This window comes from Osmia bicornis, unplaced genomic scaffold, assembly GCF_907164935.1.
Source record: "Osmia bicornis bicornis unplaced genomic scaffold, iOsmBic2.1, whole genome shotgun sequence".
NCBI classification, from domain to species: Eukaryota; Metazoa; Arthropoda; class Insecta; order Hymenoptera; family Megachilidae; genus Osmia; species Osmia bicornis.
This window is the reverse complement of record NW_025791382.1, coordinates 25,530-41,082: the sequence shown is the minus strand read 5'-3', so window position 1 is coordinate 41,082 and position 15,553 is coordinate 25,530. Positions and strand designations below refer to the sequence as shown.

The following is a 15,553-nucleotide window of genomic DNA, read 5'->3' as shown; positions in this document are numbered from 1 at the left end:
GTTTAACGATGGATCAGTAGTACAGAATGTAAAAATAAGACTGTTAAAATTTTAGACTAATCGGTTCTAAGAGGCGAAGCAATACGACGCCAGGACTTTGAAATATTTCGGAACGCAACTAAAGTTCGATTTTTTGGCTAAAGGGTGCGAAAATGCACCTTTATATCATCACAGGCGTTAGTTTAATAGCGTTTAACGATGGATCAGTAGTACAGAATGTAAAAATAAGACTGTTAAAATTTTAGACTAATCGGTTCTAAGAGGCGAAGCAATACGACGCCAGGACTTTGAAATATTTCGGAGCGCAACTAAAGTTCGATTTTTTGGCTAAATGGAGCGAAAATGCACCTTTATATCATCACAGGCGTTAGTTTAATAGCGTTTAACGATGGATCAGTCGTACAGAATGTAAAAATAAGACTGCTAAAATTTTCGTCTAATCGGTTCTAAGATGCGAAGCAATACGCCGCCAGGACTTTGAAATATTTCGGAGCGCAACTAAAGTCCGATTTTTTGGCTAAATGGAGCGAAAATGTACATTGATATCATCACAGGCGTTAGTTTAATAGCGTTTAACGATGGATCAGTAGTACAGAATGTAAAAATAAGACTGTTAAAATTTTCGACTAATCGGTTCTAAGAGGCGAAGCAATACGACGCCAGGACTTTGAAATATTTCGGAGCGCAACTAAAGTTCGATTTTTTGGCTAAATGGAGCGAAAATGCACCTTTATATCATCACAGGCGTTAGTTTAATAGCGTTTAACGATGGATCAGTAGTACAGAATGTAAAAATAAGACTGTTAAAATTTTAGACTAATCGGTTCTAAGAGGCGAAGCAATACGACGCCAGGACTTTGAAATATTTCGGAGCGCAACTAAAGTTCGATTTTTTGGCTAAATGGAGCGAAAATGCACCTTTATATCATCACAGGCGTTAGTTTAATAGCGTTTAACGATGGATCAGTCGTACAGAATGTAAAAATAAGAGTGTTAAAATTTTCGACTAATCGGTTCGAAGAGGCGAAGCAATACGACGCCAGGACTTTGAAATATTTCGGAGCGCAACTAAAGTTCGATTTTTTGGCTAAATGGAGCGAAAATGCACCTTTATATCATCACAGGCGTTAGTTTAATAGCGTTTAACGATGGATCAGTAGTACAGAATGTAAAAATAAGACTGTTAAAATTTTCGACTAATCGGTTCTAAGAGGCGAAGCAATACGACGCCAGGACTTTGAAATATTTCGGAGCGCAACTAAAGTTCGATTTTTTGGCTAAATGGAGCGAAAATGCACCTTTATATCATCACAGGCGTTAGTTTAATAGCGTTTAACGATGGATCAGTCGTACAGAATGTAAAAATAAGACTGCTAAAATTTTCGTCTAATCGGTTCTAAGATGCGAAGCAATACACCGCCAGCACTGAAATATTTCGGGGTGCAACTAAAGTCAGATTTTTTGGCTAAATGGAGCGAAAATGTACATTTGTATCATCACAGGCGTTAGTTTAATAGCGTTTTTCGATGGATCACTCGTACAGAATGTAAAAATAAGATTGTTAAAATTTTAGACTAATCGGTTCTAAGAGGCGAAAGCAATACGCCGCTGGGACTGAAATATTTCGGAGCGCAAGAAAGTTCGATTTTTTGGCTAACTGAAGCGAAAATGTACATTTATATCATCACGGGCGTTAGTTTAATAGCGTTTAACGATGGATCAGTAGTACAGAATGTTAAAATAAGATTGTTAAAATTTTAGACTAATCGGTTCTAAGAGGCGAAGCAATACGCCGCCAGGACATAGAAATATTTCGGAGCGCAACTAAAGTGCGGCTTTGTGGCTAAATGGAGCGAAAATGTACATTTATATCATCACAGGCGTTAGTTTAATAGCGTTTAACGATGGACCAGGCGTACAGAATGTAAAAATAAAATAATTTTTAACAAAAAAAAAAATCCGACTTCAAAATGCGCTAAAAAGTATAAAATAATTTCCATTTCATTTATATCTGTATTCCACAGCTATTAATACAATCTACTTAATCATTAGATAGGATACTAAATATATTTCAAAGTTTTCGGAGGCGGCGCAAAATTAAAAATACCCGAACAAACGGTGCTGCCAATAACGATTTGATTGTGGTATGGCAAACTTGGTAATTAATAAGTCGTAAGAGCAAAATTATAGGTCCGGTTGAAAACATTTGTAATTGTAACGATTGTATGAGAAATTGTCAGCACTCCTGATGGACATGCACTATACTGCAGTTTACAAGAGACCATACTTAACTCGTGCCGCTCACTAGGTCTAGAGAGATTTTTAATGACGTGTGTTATTCCCCTCTCCAGCTTGCTTCTTATTATACCTTGCGATCATATAAATGGTGGGCAGAAATATATGACGTACGATAATTGAAAAGCGGTGATGATATTGTAAAGTTTCACGATGCAATGAAAATTCTATTATTTTCCGGAAAAAAATGATGTGAACGCAAAGTTAGAAGCAAGCTGTAAAGGGGAATCACACGCACTATTAAAAATTTCCCTAGACCTCAGTAGGTCACTAGCTGCGCGACTTAAGTGCGGTCACTCGTGAACTGCAGTATAGTTAATTCGTAATGGGTATATTGATTCCCACTGAATATTGTTTACTTGAAATTATCAAATGGGTCATTTGTCACTGGTTGCCGACACCTGAACTAGGATCTTCCCAGTAGAGGAAAAGTTTTTAATTTTGCGCCGCCTCCGAAAACTTTGAAATATATTTAGTATCCTATTTAATGATTAAGTAGATTGTATTAATAGCTGTGGAATACAGATATAAATGAAATGGAAATTATTTTATACTTTTTAGCGCATTTTGAAGTCGGATTTTTTTTTTGTTAAAAATTATTTTATTTCACACTTTTTAGTGGAATTAGAGAAAGGAACAATATTTGTAGGATGCCGTAAAGTTATATTTTAATCTCAATGGTTTAGTAAGGATCAATTACTGTTAGTTAATAAAAATAAAACAGCAGAACACCGAATAACATGTTTTTTAAATCACTTTATTCAAGAAACAATAAAAATAAAAATAGTGATATTAATATTAATAAAAAGAAAAATGAACAATGTTACCCCGCCCCCCCCCTACCCCTTCCCCTTCCGCCTGTTCCCCCTCCCCCCCCCTACCCTGACCCCCCCGGTAACCCCGCAAGCGCCTGGACCTGCCGGCCGCCACTCCTCTTTCTGTAACGTATATAAAAAAATGAAATTATTAGATATATATGTTATTCATTAAAATATTATTATTGTAAATATTTTCCCTAATTATATTGAACAGCAGAGATGTTCTGATCAGGGCAATATTGAATTCCTCTGTACGAGGCAATAATTCATAATATAAAAAAGAATCTGTAATACATACTTCGCGGTGGCTTCGCCTCCTCGCCGATTTCCGCAGGTCGCACCTGAGGGAGGGGCTCCTCCGTCGGTCGCGGATCCTGTTGTTGCTGAGGGAGGAGCTCCTCCCTCAGTTGCTGCATCTCACGGTGATGCTGCTCCTGTTGCTGCTGCAGCAGCAGCTGTACGTCCCTGAACATTTGTTGATCTGATAGAGAAAACAAAAAGATATATATATATATATATACTGCAGGCATGTTTCTGAAATATTCACAACATACATTTCGCACAGATTCTTTTACTTTTTTCATGTACTCTTTAATTGCCATTAATAAAGTTATCAAAATCATACTTACAATTGTTATCAGATTCTCCCATGGTTTTTTTTTTCAAAATTTACTAACTGTTATGTTCTGAAACAAAAAACATTTGTTGAGTAATGTTTGGAAAAAAAAGTAAAAATATATAAGCAACAACAGTTACATTAATATTATTAAATGACTAGAGGTAGAATGTTATCGATTACAGTGAAATATTGTTTATATTGTATAGAACGAAAGTCACACGAACGGCGACAAGACCGTGTATATCGAAACACATCTATACTTTTTAAAGTGTATCAAGATAACTAACACTCAATATGTACTTCTTGTATAGTTTTATTATTATATTCACTGAATACGAACACGGAAACTATTTTTCATTAGTGACGAAAATTTTTGATTGTTTGAATTGCGAAATATGTAATAAATAAATACAATCAACTACGTATGTTTAAACATCGACAAAAGCGATGAAAATGACAATCGAAATGTATCAGTACTCAAATAATATTTTTTTATAAATTAAAGTTGTAGAAGAAATTCTAATTAGTTTTATTTTAAAATCAAGTTGTAGAAGAAATTATAATTATATGAATGTGCGATTTCATACCAGGTTCACTGTCGACCAGTACAAATTAATAAAATTATTCGTTTGTTCCCCCATTTAACTTCGTACATTGTTTAACACCCGAACAACGGTTCTAATAGCAATAAATGTTTCCTACATTCGTATTCAGGGCACATTCAACCGATAAAAAAAGCAATATTGAATATTATTGATAATGGTAATAAAAGAAAGGAAATATCTAATCATATTTGTTAACATATTTGTATTACTTTTTTATTCATTATAATATTTGTAATAAATATTTGTTAACAATTCAAAATCTAAAGTTAAATAATGAAAATAATAATAAGTTATTCTTTGATGTAATAAAACTAGGTATTTTTTGTTGAAAGTGACTATAATAATACAGCAACTAAATGAACCGTACCACCAGCCATTAAGAAATATTAATATACATAATTAGATACAACGTAGACGGAAATGAAATATTGCACGTATCGTACTTACCACTTGATCGAATCGCTGTTCGTATGAAACTGAGCAGGAATCTGTGACTTCCAAAGGAAGAGAATTGGTGGGGCACATTCCAGGATCGCACATATTATTCTCTATGTTTACATTCCTTTCGGTATGTGCGTAGTAGTTTATATTGACCGTAAATATTCGTAAATATTCTATTTGCCAGAAATGCGCAAAAACTAAACGGCGTATAGTCAATGATAGAAATATTCATACCCTCTTAATGTTGAATAGTATTCGGCTCGAAGAATAATGTAGTAATTATAAAATTGTACACTGGGCATTAAACAATATTCATTTGAACCCCATGAAGAATTGTTGGCAATATTGTAAAGTATAATGTACTTGAAAAAAAAACCTGTAAACAAAAAAATTAGCTTCGCGAAGCAAATAGGAGAACGTGAGATATATAAAATCATAACGATATGAATATACGAATCAGTGCCAAGATGCATAAAAAGACGCGTGGAAATGTAATTGAATATTAAGTAATGCAAATTTTGATAAAATTGCAAGTATTTGTGAATATATGTTATATTAGATCCACTTAACATTGCCGTGAGCTTTGTACGTATATCGCATTGAGCTATTTTCAACTTATCGCACAATGTAACGGAAATCTACTATAACTTAGCCCATTATTGCGATCGACCTCACAATATAAACATACATAGGTACAGCCCATAGACAGATCGCGTAGTCAGTTGAAACGAAAACCTGGCAACGTTAGGTGTTCAATTGATTGATACCTACGGTAATAATTAATTGAATATTTTCAAAAGTGCTGCAAAGGGAGCCGTTTCAACTTGTATTACTTTATTATATTTTTTATATAATCCAGAACCAACCGCGTCTGCTTGAAGCGACCAAAAAGTGTTTGTAAGAACAAACCAAACGCGTCTGCGTGGAGCGACCAAAAATTGTTTGTAAGAACATACCAAACGCGTCTGCGTAGAGCGACCAAAAATTGTTTGTAAGAACAAACCAAACGCGTCTGCGTGGAGCGACCAAAAATTGTTTGTAAGAACAAACCAAACGCGTCTGCGTAGAGCGACCAAAAATTGTTTGTAAGAACAAACCAAACGCGTCTGCGTAGAGCGACCAAAAATTGTTTGTAAGAACAAACCAAACGCGTCTGCGTAGAGCGACCAAAAATTGTTTGTAAGAACAAACCAACGCGTCTGCGTGGAGCGACCAATAATTGTTTGTAAAAACAAAACAACCGCGTCTGCGTGGAGCGACCAATAATTATTTGTAAAAACAAAACAACCGCGTCTGCGTGGAGCGACCAATAATTGTTTGTAATAAAAACAAAACAACCGCGTCTGCGTAGAGCGACCAACAAGTGTTATTAAAAAGTGAAACAACCGCGTCTGCGTAGAGCGACCAATAATTGTGTGTAAAAACAGAACAACCGCGTCTGCGTGGAGCGACCAATAATTGTTTATAAAAACAAAACAACCGCGTCTGCGTGGAGCGACCAATAATTGTTTGTAAAAACAAAACAACCGCGTCTGCTTGGAGCAATGGGTAGACCTACAAAAATGCATCCCGTATGAGGAAGTCTCGTGCGAACGAATCTAACGAAGTCACGCAATTACGTCTTTCTAAAGAACGTGAAAGAAACGCAAAGACACGGCGTGAAGAAACTATCGACGATCGCCGTTCGCGATTGTCTGTAAAACGAAAATACGCTAGTTCGAAAGTATCGCGCGAAACGATTGACGAAAGAGAACGTCGGCTAAGCAGAATTTATAATCGTTTAAAAAACGAATCTGCGGAGGAACGATCACGTCGTATCGAATTAATCCGCAGGCGTTTAAAAAATGAATCTGCGGAGGAACGATCACGTCGTATCGAATTAATCCGCAGGCGTTTAAAAAATGAATCTGCGGAGGAACGATCACGTCGTATCGCATTAATCCGCAGGCGTTTAGCGAACGAATCTGCGGAGGAACGATCACACCGTTTCGCATTAATCCGACGGCGTTTGGCGAACGAATCTGCAGCGGAACGATCACGCCGTTTCCGATTAATCCGCAGACGTTTAGCGAACGAATCTGCCGCGGAACGATCACGCCGTTTCCGATTAATCCACAGACGTTTAGCGAACGAATCTCATGCGGAACGATTACGTCGTATCGGATTAATCCGCTACCGTTTAGCGAACGAATCCAATGAGGAACGTACGCAACGTCTAATGGTTATAAGAAATCGTATGCGAAAAGTACTACTAAGCGAACGTGTGGAATCAAGGAATACACGTTTAAGAAATATGCGTGAACTAGCTAAGAAACGGAGAAAAGAACGTCTCCTTCAGGAAGACTACTTTAAATCGGCTATTAATATTTTTGCTAATGTACCGTGTGCTGTGTGTTACAAGACTTTATATCCGCAGCAGCGTTATGCTTTACACACACAGCCTTTCTCTAGTCTAATTCCTGCAAATCTATTGGAATCAGAGAAGATAACAACATGTTCTCGTTGCCTAAATCATCTTAAAAAACATAAAGTTCCATCACAGGCATTCTGGAATAAAATGGAACTCATGCCTGTACCTATGGAGATAACAGATTTATCGGAAATCGAAAAACAAATGTTGTGCAGAATAGTACCGTTTCTTAAAATCATGAAAATTCAGAATCGCTTCAGTCAGGATTGGTGCAAAGGTCAGGTAGTCCTATTTGCCCGCGATGTGTTCGAAGTAGCCGAGCAACTTCCACTTAGATTGAACGAAACCGGCGTAATGATTGTAGTGGAAAGCCTCGAAAATTTGGAGCGACAAAAAACAGTTTGAAATAGACGTTGGCAAACTTCGTGTAGCTTTACAATGGCTATTACAAAATAATGCTTTATACAAAGATGTACGACCATGTTTTTCTGATATTACCAATAATATTTCGGAAATAGCTGATGTTGTTGAAGAGCCTTGTATTGTAAGAAACAGAAAGGAAGTTGCAGAAAGAAATAAGGAATCAAACAGTAGATTTACGAATGTTCGACAGAATGTAACTATTTTACGAGGGTCGTGCCATCAAGCTAGCGATCGGTTCAGTATTGAATCTCGCGGTAAGCAATGTACTGGCATAGCTGCAGTTGCTTGTGTTGCGTTTCATTTGCTCGACCCTCGTACGTGGTGTACCAGTGATGTTGATTATGTACTTTTAGTAGGAGACAAATATTACCGTGATTGCATTGAAGCGCGAAGTAATCCTGACCCCAGAGAAGTCAATGTCGACTATTTAGCCGTTACCGAATTATTGCCACTCATATCATTCAATAACAACAGAATCAATATTAACATTGGGTATGAAATGGCTGTAAATGGTCATATTGATGTTGATAACGGTGATGAAGGATTTCCAAATTTAAAAAATGGTTTGATTAGGTTTTTTCAACAGTATATGTACGGAATTCTTACTGCAAATTATACATCAGTAGCCGTATCATGCAACAACCAGTCGGAGACCACCTACTATTGGTTGTTTGACTCCCATGCAAGAGGTCCAAAAGGATATAAAGCACCATTACGGGGCGCCTCATGCTGTTTGAAATTTACTACTATTGATGCTTTACAGGCCACATTGCGTCGTAATTTGTATGCGAAAGATGGCAACAGCAACGTATTAAATATCTATTCATTAACACCTATAACAATTCTATCCGGAAGGAATAGATCTCCACTGGTGGAAAGAATGCAAAATCTGTCAGTTGGAATCCGTCGAACAGAACCCGACGAAACACAAATTATATTCGAAACAAGCATGTTACGTTCGGTTGACGAAGGTGTTCCCAACATCGACAGTGTCGTCTCAGTCAGTAATACTAATAATAACGAAGACAATGACCCGATAGAACTGGCGAATATACATAGAAAAACAGCGCCTCCTTTGAACCTAGAGAGAGAGAGAAGGATGGAAGAACTGTGTTGGTTCTTTCTGTTCCCGGATGGAAAAAATGGATTTGGAGAGCATCGAGACATCCCAATAACACCACTGGATTACTTCCAAGCTCGTGTTCTTAGCAGTGACAAACGATTCCAGCGAACAGATTATTTGTTCTTCGCATTATCTGTGGTTGAATACTACCGCGCAAAAGCTAGCATTTCAGTATCATGTAAAATGCGTCAAGGGGAGCATACTCCACAGGGATTAGTAGATAATATACATCTCACGATGAGAAACATAAGAGGATCGGCATCATACTGGAAACGCTGCTGTTCGGAATTAATCGCCATGGTCCGAAAGTCTTGGACCGCCCACATGGTTTGCTACGTTCTCTTGCAATGATCTGAACTGGCCAGATATGTTGAAAGCATTACTACTAGCCGATGGTCGCCCAATTACCGAAATCGAAAACCTAACTTTTGCAGATCGACTAAAGTTGGTTCAGAGATACCCTGTAGTTATCGCAAGACAATTCACGCTGCGTGTGAACGCGTTAATGCAATATTTGAGAAACTCAGATTGCCTAGGTGACGTTGTTATCGATTTTTGGCATAGAATAGAATTTCAAAACAGGGGAAGTCCACATTTGCACATGCTTCTTTGGTGTGGAAACGTACCTGATTTCCTTACCAACGAGGGCCGCCACGTTATTGAGAAAGTTGTATCTTGTTCATTGGAGGCTGAAAATCAAGGTATGAGGGACATAGTACAAAAAGTCCAAATTCATAAACATTCTGCTACATGTTACAAAGATCGTAATAATCGTTGTTGTCGTTTCGGATTCCCCAGACCTATAAGTGAAAGAACGATGTGCTTAGGTCCAGATGACACACTTGCGAACAATGGACGTTTCTGCGTACTTAAGAGAACAGGAAATGAAACTATGGTGAACAATTACAACCCAACTCTTTTAAAGCTGTGGGAAGCAAACATGGATATTCAACCGTGCGGAAATGTCACAGCTGTCGCATATTATATCGCTAAATACGCAAGTAAATGCGAGCCGCAGGACACAGGAAATATTATTAAAGAAGCCATTTTACGCGCGAAACGCCGGAGCGGCACCGTCCGCGATCAACTATTTTTGGTATCTATGGCAATTCTATCTCAACGTATGGTTTGTGCGGCAGAATGTGCATATCGGTTATGCCATCTGCCCCTTAAAATGAGCTCGAGAAAAGCTGTATTTATAAACAGCTGTCGGCCTGAACAGAGATATAGAATTCTCCGATTCGAAGAAAATGAAACATCATTTTTCAATAACATATTCGATCGTTACGTAAAGAGACCAGACAATCTAGAGGATTTAAGCCTAGCTGAATTTGCTGTCCGATATGAAACAGTTTCAAGTGGATTGTGGACAGAAGAGGATGGAGACGCAGAACTTAGAAATGACGATGAAGAAATATCGAGGTCGAGGTTTATAAAATTAAAGGACAATACCCGAATGCGAATAAGAAAAAAACCAGCTGTACTTCGCCACCGATATTATACCTTAAACAGTGATAGAGAAGGATATTTCTATAACTTAATAGTGTGTCACATTCCATTTCGTGACGAAAGTACACTTATGACCGAAAACGAATCCTCGGAACAATGTTTTCTTCGACGACAACGCGAGTTGAAACCTATGTTCGGTAACGCATCCGTCGAACAATTTACTCACGCTGAGCAAATCATTGAAGCGGCGCTCGCCCAGGCTGTTGCTTTGAATGTTGTACACGAAGATGAAACTAATAATGAACATTTAGGAGAACCAGTCAGAATTCATGCCGACGAAACCGTTTATTATGATCAAGGTGATTTATATGAAGATCAACAGCAAGAAGAAACACGTGCAATGCCCGCAGACGTATTCCTTAATAGCATTCGAAGTCTAAATATTCAACAGAAAGACTTATTGAAATCAGTTTCCGAAGTAATTGAGAAAGATATTAAACAAAATGATGATGATGAAAATACCGAACAAATGTTGCTGTTTATTACCGGAGGAGCTGGTAGCGGTAAGTCGTTTATTTTAAAATTACTTGTTGAACATGTTAAACGCTGCTATAATCCTACAATTGATACGATGATAAAACCATCTTTCATTGAAGTAGCTTCTTTGACTGGCGTCGCCGCCCGTCAAATATTCGGAAAAACTTTGCATTCCTTGTTCTCGTTACCTATTGAAAAAGGTACTGCAATGACCTATCGACGACTAACAGGACAAAGGCTCGAACAGGAGAGACGAAAGTGGCGTCATACAAAGTGGTTGATTATCGACGAGATATCAATGGTGTCCTATGAGAATTTGCGAATAATTCATTTAAGATTGCAAGAATTCAAAACAAATGATAAACTATTTGGTGGCGTAAATGTTCTTCTCTTTGGCGATATCATGCAGTTGCCACCAGTAAAAGGACACTGGTGTTTTGTACAGCCACATTGGTGTACTGCAGAAATTAATTTATGGCACCAATTTTCATTCTGCGAACTGACCATTAATATGCGACAAAGAGATGACGTTGAATTTATCGATTTATTGAATAACCTTCGGTTTGGAGAAGTGACAACTTCTCAACTGGAAATACTATGCGAACGAAGAAGAATTCCCCTAACCGGAGAGTTCGAGGATGGTGCAGCAGTAAGAATATTCCCAACGATAAAATTAGTGGATGAATATAATTCAAAAATGACTGATGAATTAGCAAAATCACATCGAATGTACATCATTGATTCAATAGACGAGTCCCGTGAGGCAGCTACATATGGAAAAAGGCCGCCAGCAAATGTCATACCTGCAAATGTAAATAATTGTGGCGGACTATTACATACAATAACGTTAACTGAAGGATCTCGAATCATGCTGCGACGAAATATATCAATTTCTGATGGTTTGATAAACGGCGCAATGGGAATAGTAAAGAAATTTACATGGCCGGCACTTCGAAGAGATCAACTGGAACAGGGAGAGTTGCCAGACTCAGTACTTATAAAATTTGACGATGAGTCGATTGGAAATAGATTCAAAGATACCGACGGTTACATTCCAATATCTCCAGTTGTAGCAACGTTTCAAGCGACGAAAGGTTATGGAGACGTCGAGCGCAGAATGTTACCACTTATTCTAAGTTGGGCAGTAACGGTGCACAAATTACAAGGGACTACATTAAACAAAGCAGTAATTGATCTTGGGAAAAAGAATTTTGCAAAAGGCCAAATTTACGTTGCACTTAGTCGTGTTAAAAGCTTGGGTGGTCTAGTTTTATCTGATTTAGCACCAAACAAAGTCCTTGTTAAACCTCATGATGAGAGAGCACTCGCAGAAATGCAAAGATTACGACAGTTACTTTTGCAAAGAAAAAGTCCAAATCGGCTGCCACCTTCCGATACGTGAAGAAGAAAGCCAAGCCATTTTATTATTTTTTTTTATTTATTATTATATTTATTAGCAACCAATTGCAATAAAAACCGTTCGGAATGAAAAAATGCAAAATGTTTTTATAACGGGACCAATCGGAAGACATATCCTACAAGACGCAAAAGATTTCATTCCGATTGGTCCATCCGTCTCGGAGTAATCAGCGAACGTACTTTTAGAAAAAAAAATCGATAGGAATAAAAAAATGCAAAATATTTTTTTAACGGGACCAATGGGGAATTGTACTGTACAAGATGCAAAAAGTTTCATTCCGATTGGTCCATCCGCCTCGGAGTAATCGGTGAACATAAACTGCACGTACATGAAATAGCACGTTTTTTTGCAATAAAAAGCGTTCGGAATGAAAAAATGCAAAATGTTTTTTCAACGGGACCAATCGGAAGACATATCCTACAAGATGCAAAAGGTTTCGTTCCGATTGGTCCATCCGTCTCGGCGTAATCGGTGAACAAAGCCAGAAAAAAAAAAAAAAAAAAAAAAAAAAATATACTCATCGAATTGAGTATCCTCCTCCTTTTCGAAGTCGGATAAAAATAAGATTGTTAAAATTTTCGACTAATCGGTTCTAAGAGGCGAAGCAATACGCCGCCAGGACTGAAATATTTCGGAGCGCAAATAAAGTTCGATTTTTTGGCTAAATGGAGCGAAAATGTACATTTATATCATCACAGGACGTTAGTTTAATAGCGTTTAACGATGGATCAGTCGTACAGAATGTAAAAATAAGATTGTTAAAATTTTCGACTAATCGGTTCTAAGAGGCGAAGCAATACGCCGCCAGGACGTTGAAATATTTCGGAGCGCAAATAAAGTTCGATTTTTTGGCTAAATGGAGCGAAAATGTACATTTATATCATCACGGACGTTAGTTTAATAGCGTTTAACGATGGATCAGTCGTACAGAATGTGAAAATAAGATTGTTAAAATTTTCGACTAATCGGTTCTAAGAGGCGAAGCAATACGCCGCCAGGACTGAAATATTTCGGAGCGCAAATAAAGTTCGATTTTTTGGCTAAATGAAGCGAAAATGTACATTTATATCATCACGGACGTTAGTTTAATAGCGTTTAACGATGGATCAGTCGTACAGAATGTAAAAATAAAATTGTTAAAATTTTCGACTAATCGGTTCTAAGAGGCGAAGCAATACGCCCCTGGGACTGAAATATTTCGGAGCGCAAATAAAGTTCGATTTTTTGGCTAAATGAGCGAAAATGTACATTTATATCATCACAGGCGTTAGTTTAATAGCGTTTAACGATGGATCAGTCGTACAGAATGTAAAAATAAGATTGTTAAAAATTTCGACTAATCGGTTCTAAGAGGCGAAGCAATACGCCGCTGGGACTGAAATATTTCGGAGCGCAAATAAAGTTCGATTTTTTGGCTAAATGAAGCGAAAATGTACATTTATATCATCACGGACGTTAGTTTAATAGCGTTTAACGATGGATCAGTCGTACAGAATGTGAAAATAAGATTGTTAAAATTTTCGACTAATCGGTTCTAAGAGGCGAAGCAATACGCCGCCAGGACTGAAATATTTCGGAGCGCAAATAAAGTTCGATTTTTTGGCTAAATGAGCGAAAATGTACATTTATATCATCACGGACGTTAGTTTAATAGCGTTTAACGATGGATCAGTCGTACAGAATGTAAAATTAAGATTGTTAAAATTTTCGACTAATCGGTTCTAAGAGGCGAAGCAATACGCCGCCAGGACGTTGAAATATTTCGGAGCGCAAATAAAGTTCGATTTTTTGGCTAAATGAAGCGAAAATGTACATTTATATCATCACGGACGTTAGTTTAATAGCGTTTAACGATGGATCAGTAGTACAGAATGTGAAAATAAGATTGTTAAAATTTTCGACTAATCGGTTCTAAGAGGCGAAGCAATACGCCGCCAGGACTGAAATATTTCGGAGCGCAAATAAAGTTCGATTTTTTGGCTAAATGAAGCGAAAATGTACATTTATATCATCACGGGCGTTAGTTTAATAGCGTTTAACGATGGATCAGTCGTACAGAATGTAAAAATAAGATTGTTAAAATTTTCGACTAATCGGTTCTAAGAGGCGAAGCAATACGCCGCTGGTAATTTGAAATATTTCGGAGCGCAAATAAAGTTCGATTTTTTGGCTAAATGAAGCGAAAATGTACATTTATATCATCACGGACGTTAGTTTAATAGCGTTTAACGATGGATCAGTCGTACAGAATGTGAAAATAAGATTGTTAAAATTTTCGACTAATCGGTTCTAAGAGGCGAAGCAATACGCCGCTGGTAATTTGAAATATTTCGGAGCGCAAATAAAGTTCGATTTTTTGGCTAAATGAAGCGAAAATGTACATTTATATCATCACGGGCGTTAGTTTAATAGCGTTTAACGATGGATCAGTCGTACAGAATGTGAAAATAAGATTGTTAAAATTTTCGACTAATCGGTTCTAAGAGGCGAAGCAATACGCCGCTGGTACTTTGAAATATTTCGGAGCGCAACTAAAGTTCGATTTTTTTGGCTAAATGAAGCGAAAATGTACATTTATATCATCACGGACGTTAGTTTAATAGCGTTTAACGATGGATCAGTAGTACAGAATGTGAAAATAAGATTGTTAAAATTTTCGACTAATCGGTTCTAAGAGGCGAAGCAATACGCCGCATGGACTGAAATATTTCGGAGCGCAAATAAAGTTCGATTTTTTGGCTAAATGAAGCGAAAATGTACATTTATATCATCACAGGCGTTAGTTTAATAGCGTTTAACGATGGATCAGTAGTACAGAATGTAAAATAAGATTGTTAAAATTTTCGACTAATCGGTTCTAAGAGGCGAAGCAATACGCCGCCAGGACTGAAATATTTCGGAGCGCAAATAAAGTTCGATTTTTTGGCTAATGGAGCGAAAATGTACATTTATATCATCACGGACGTTAGTTTAATAGCGTTTAACGATGGATCAGTCGTGCAGAATGTGAAAATAAGATTGTTAAAATTTTCGACTAATCGGTTCTAAGAGGCGAAGCAATACGCCGCCAGGACTGAAATATTTCGGGGCGCAAATAAAGTTCGATTTTTTGGCTATATGGAACGAAAATGTACATTTATATCATCACGGACGTTAGTTTAATAGCGTTTAACGATGGATCAGTCGTACAGAATGTAAAAATAAGATTGTTAAAATTTTCGACTAATCGGTTCTAAGAGGCGAAGCAATACGCCGCCTGGACTGAAATATTTCGGAGCGCAAATAAAGTTCGATTTTTTGGCTAAATGAAGCGAAAATGTACATTTATATCATCACGGACGTTAGTTTAATAGCGTTTAACGATGGATCAGTCGTACAGAATGTGAAAATAAGATTGTTAAAATTTTCGACTA

At 37.4% G+C, this 15,553-nt stretch overlaps 1 long non-coding RNA gene across 1 annotated transcript; it reads right to left on the bottom strand.

Annotated features, from left to right (window-relative positions):
• Window positions 1-3,525: 3,525 nt before the first annotated feature.
• LOC123989102 lies at window positions 3,526-5,224 on the bottom strand. The gene is made up of 3 exons (XR_006830441.1): window positions 4,785-5,224; window positions 3,743-3,799; window positions 3,526-3,594 (listed from the first exon to the last, which is right to left on the bottom strand). It is a non-coding gene; the product is annotated as an uncharacterized LOC123989102 (long non-coding RNA).
• Window positions 5,225-15,553: the final 10,329 nt, after the last annotated feature.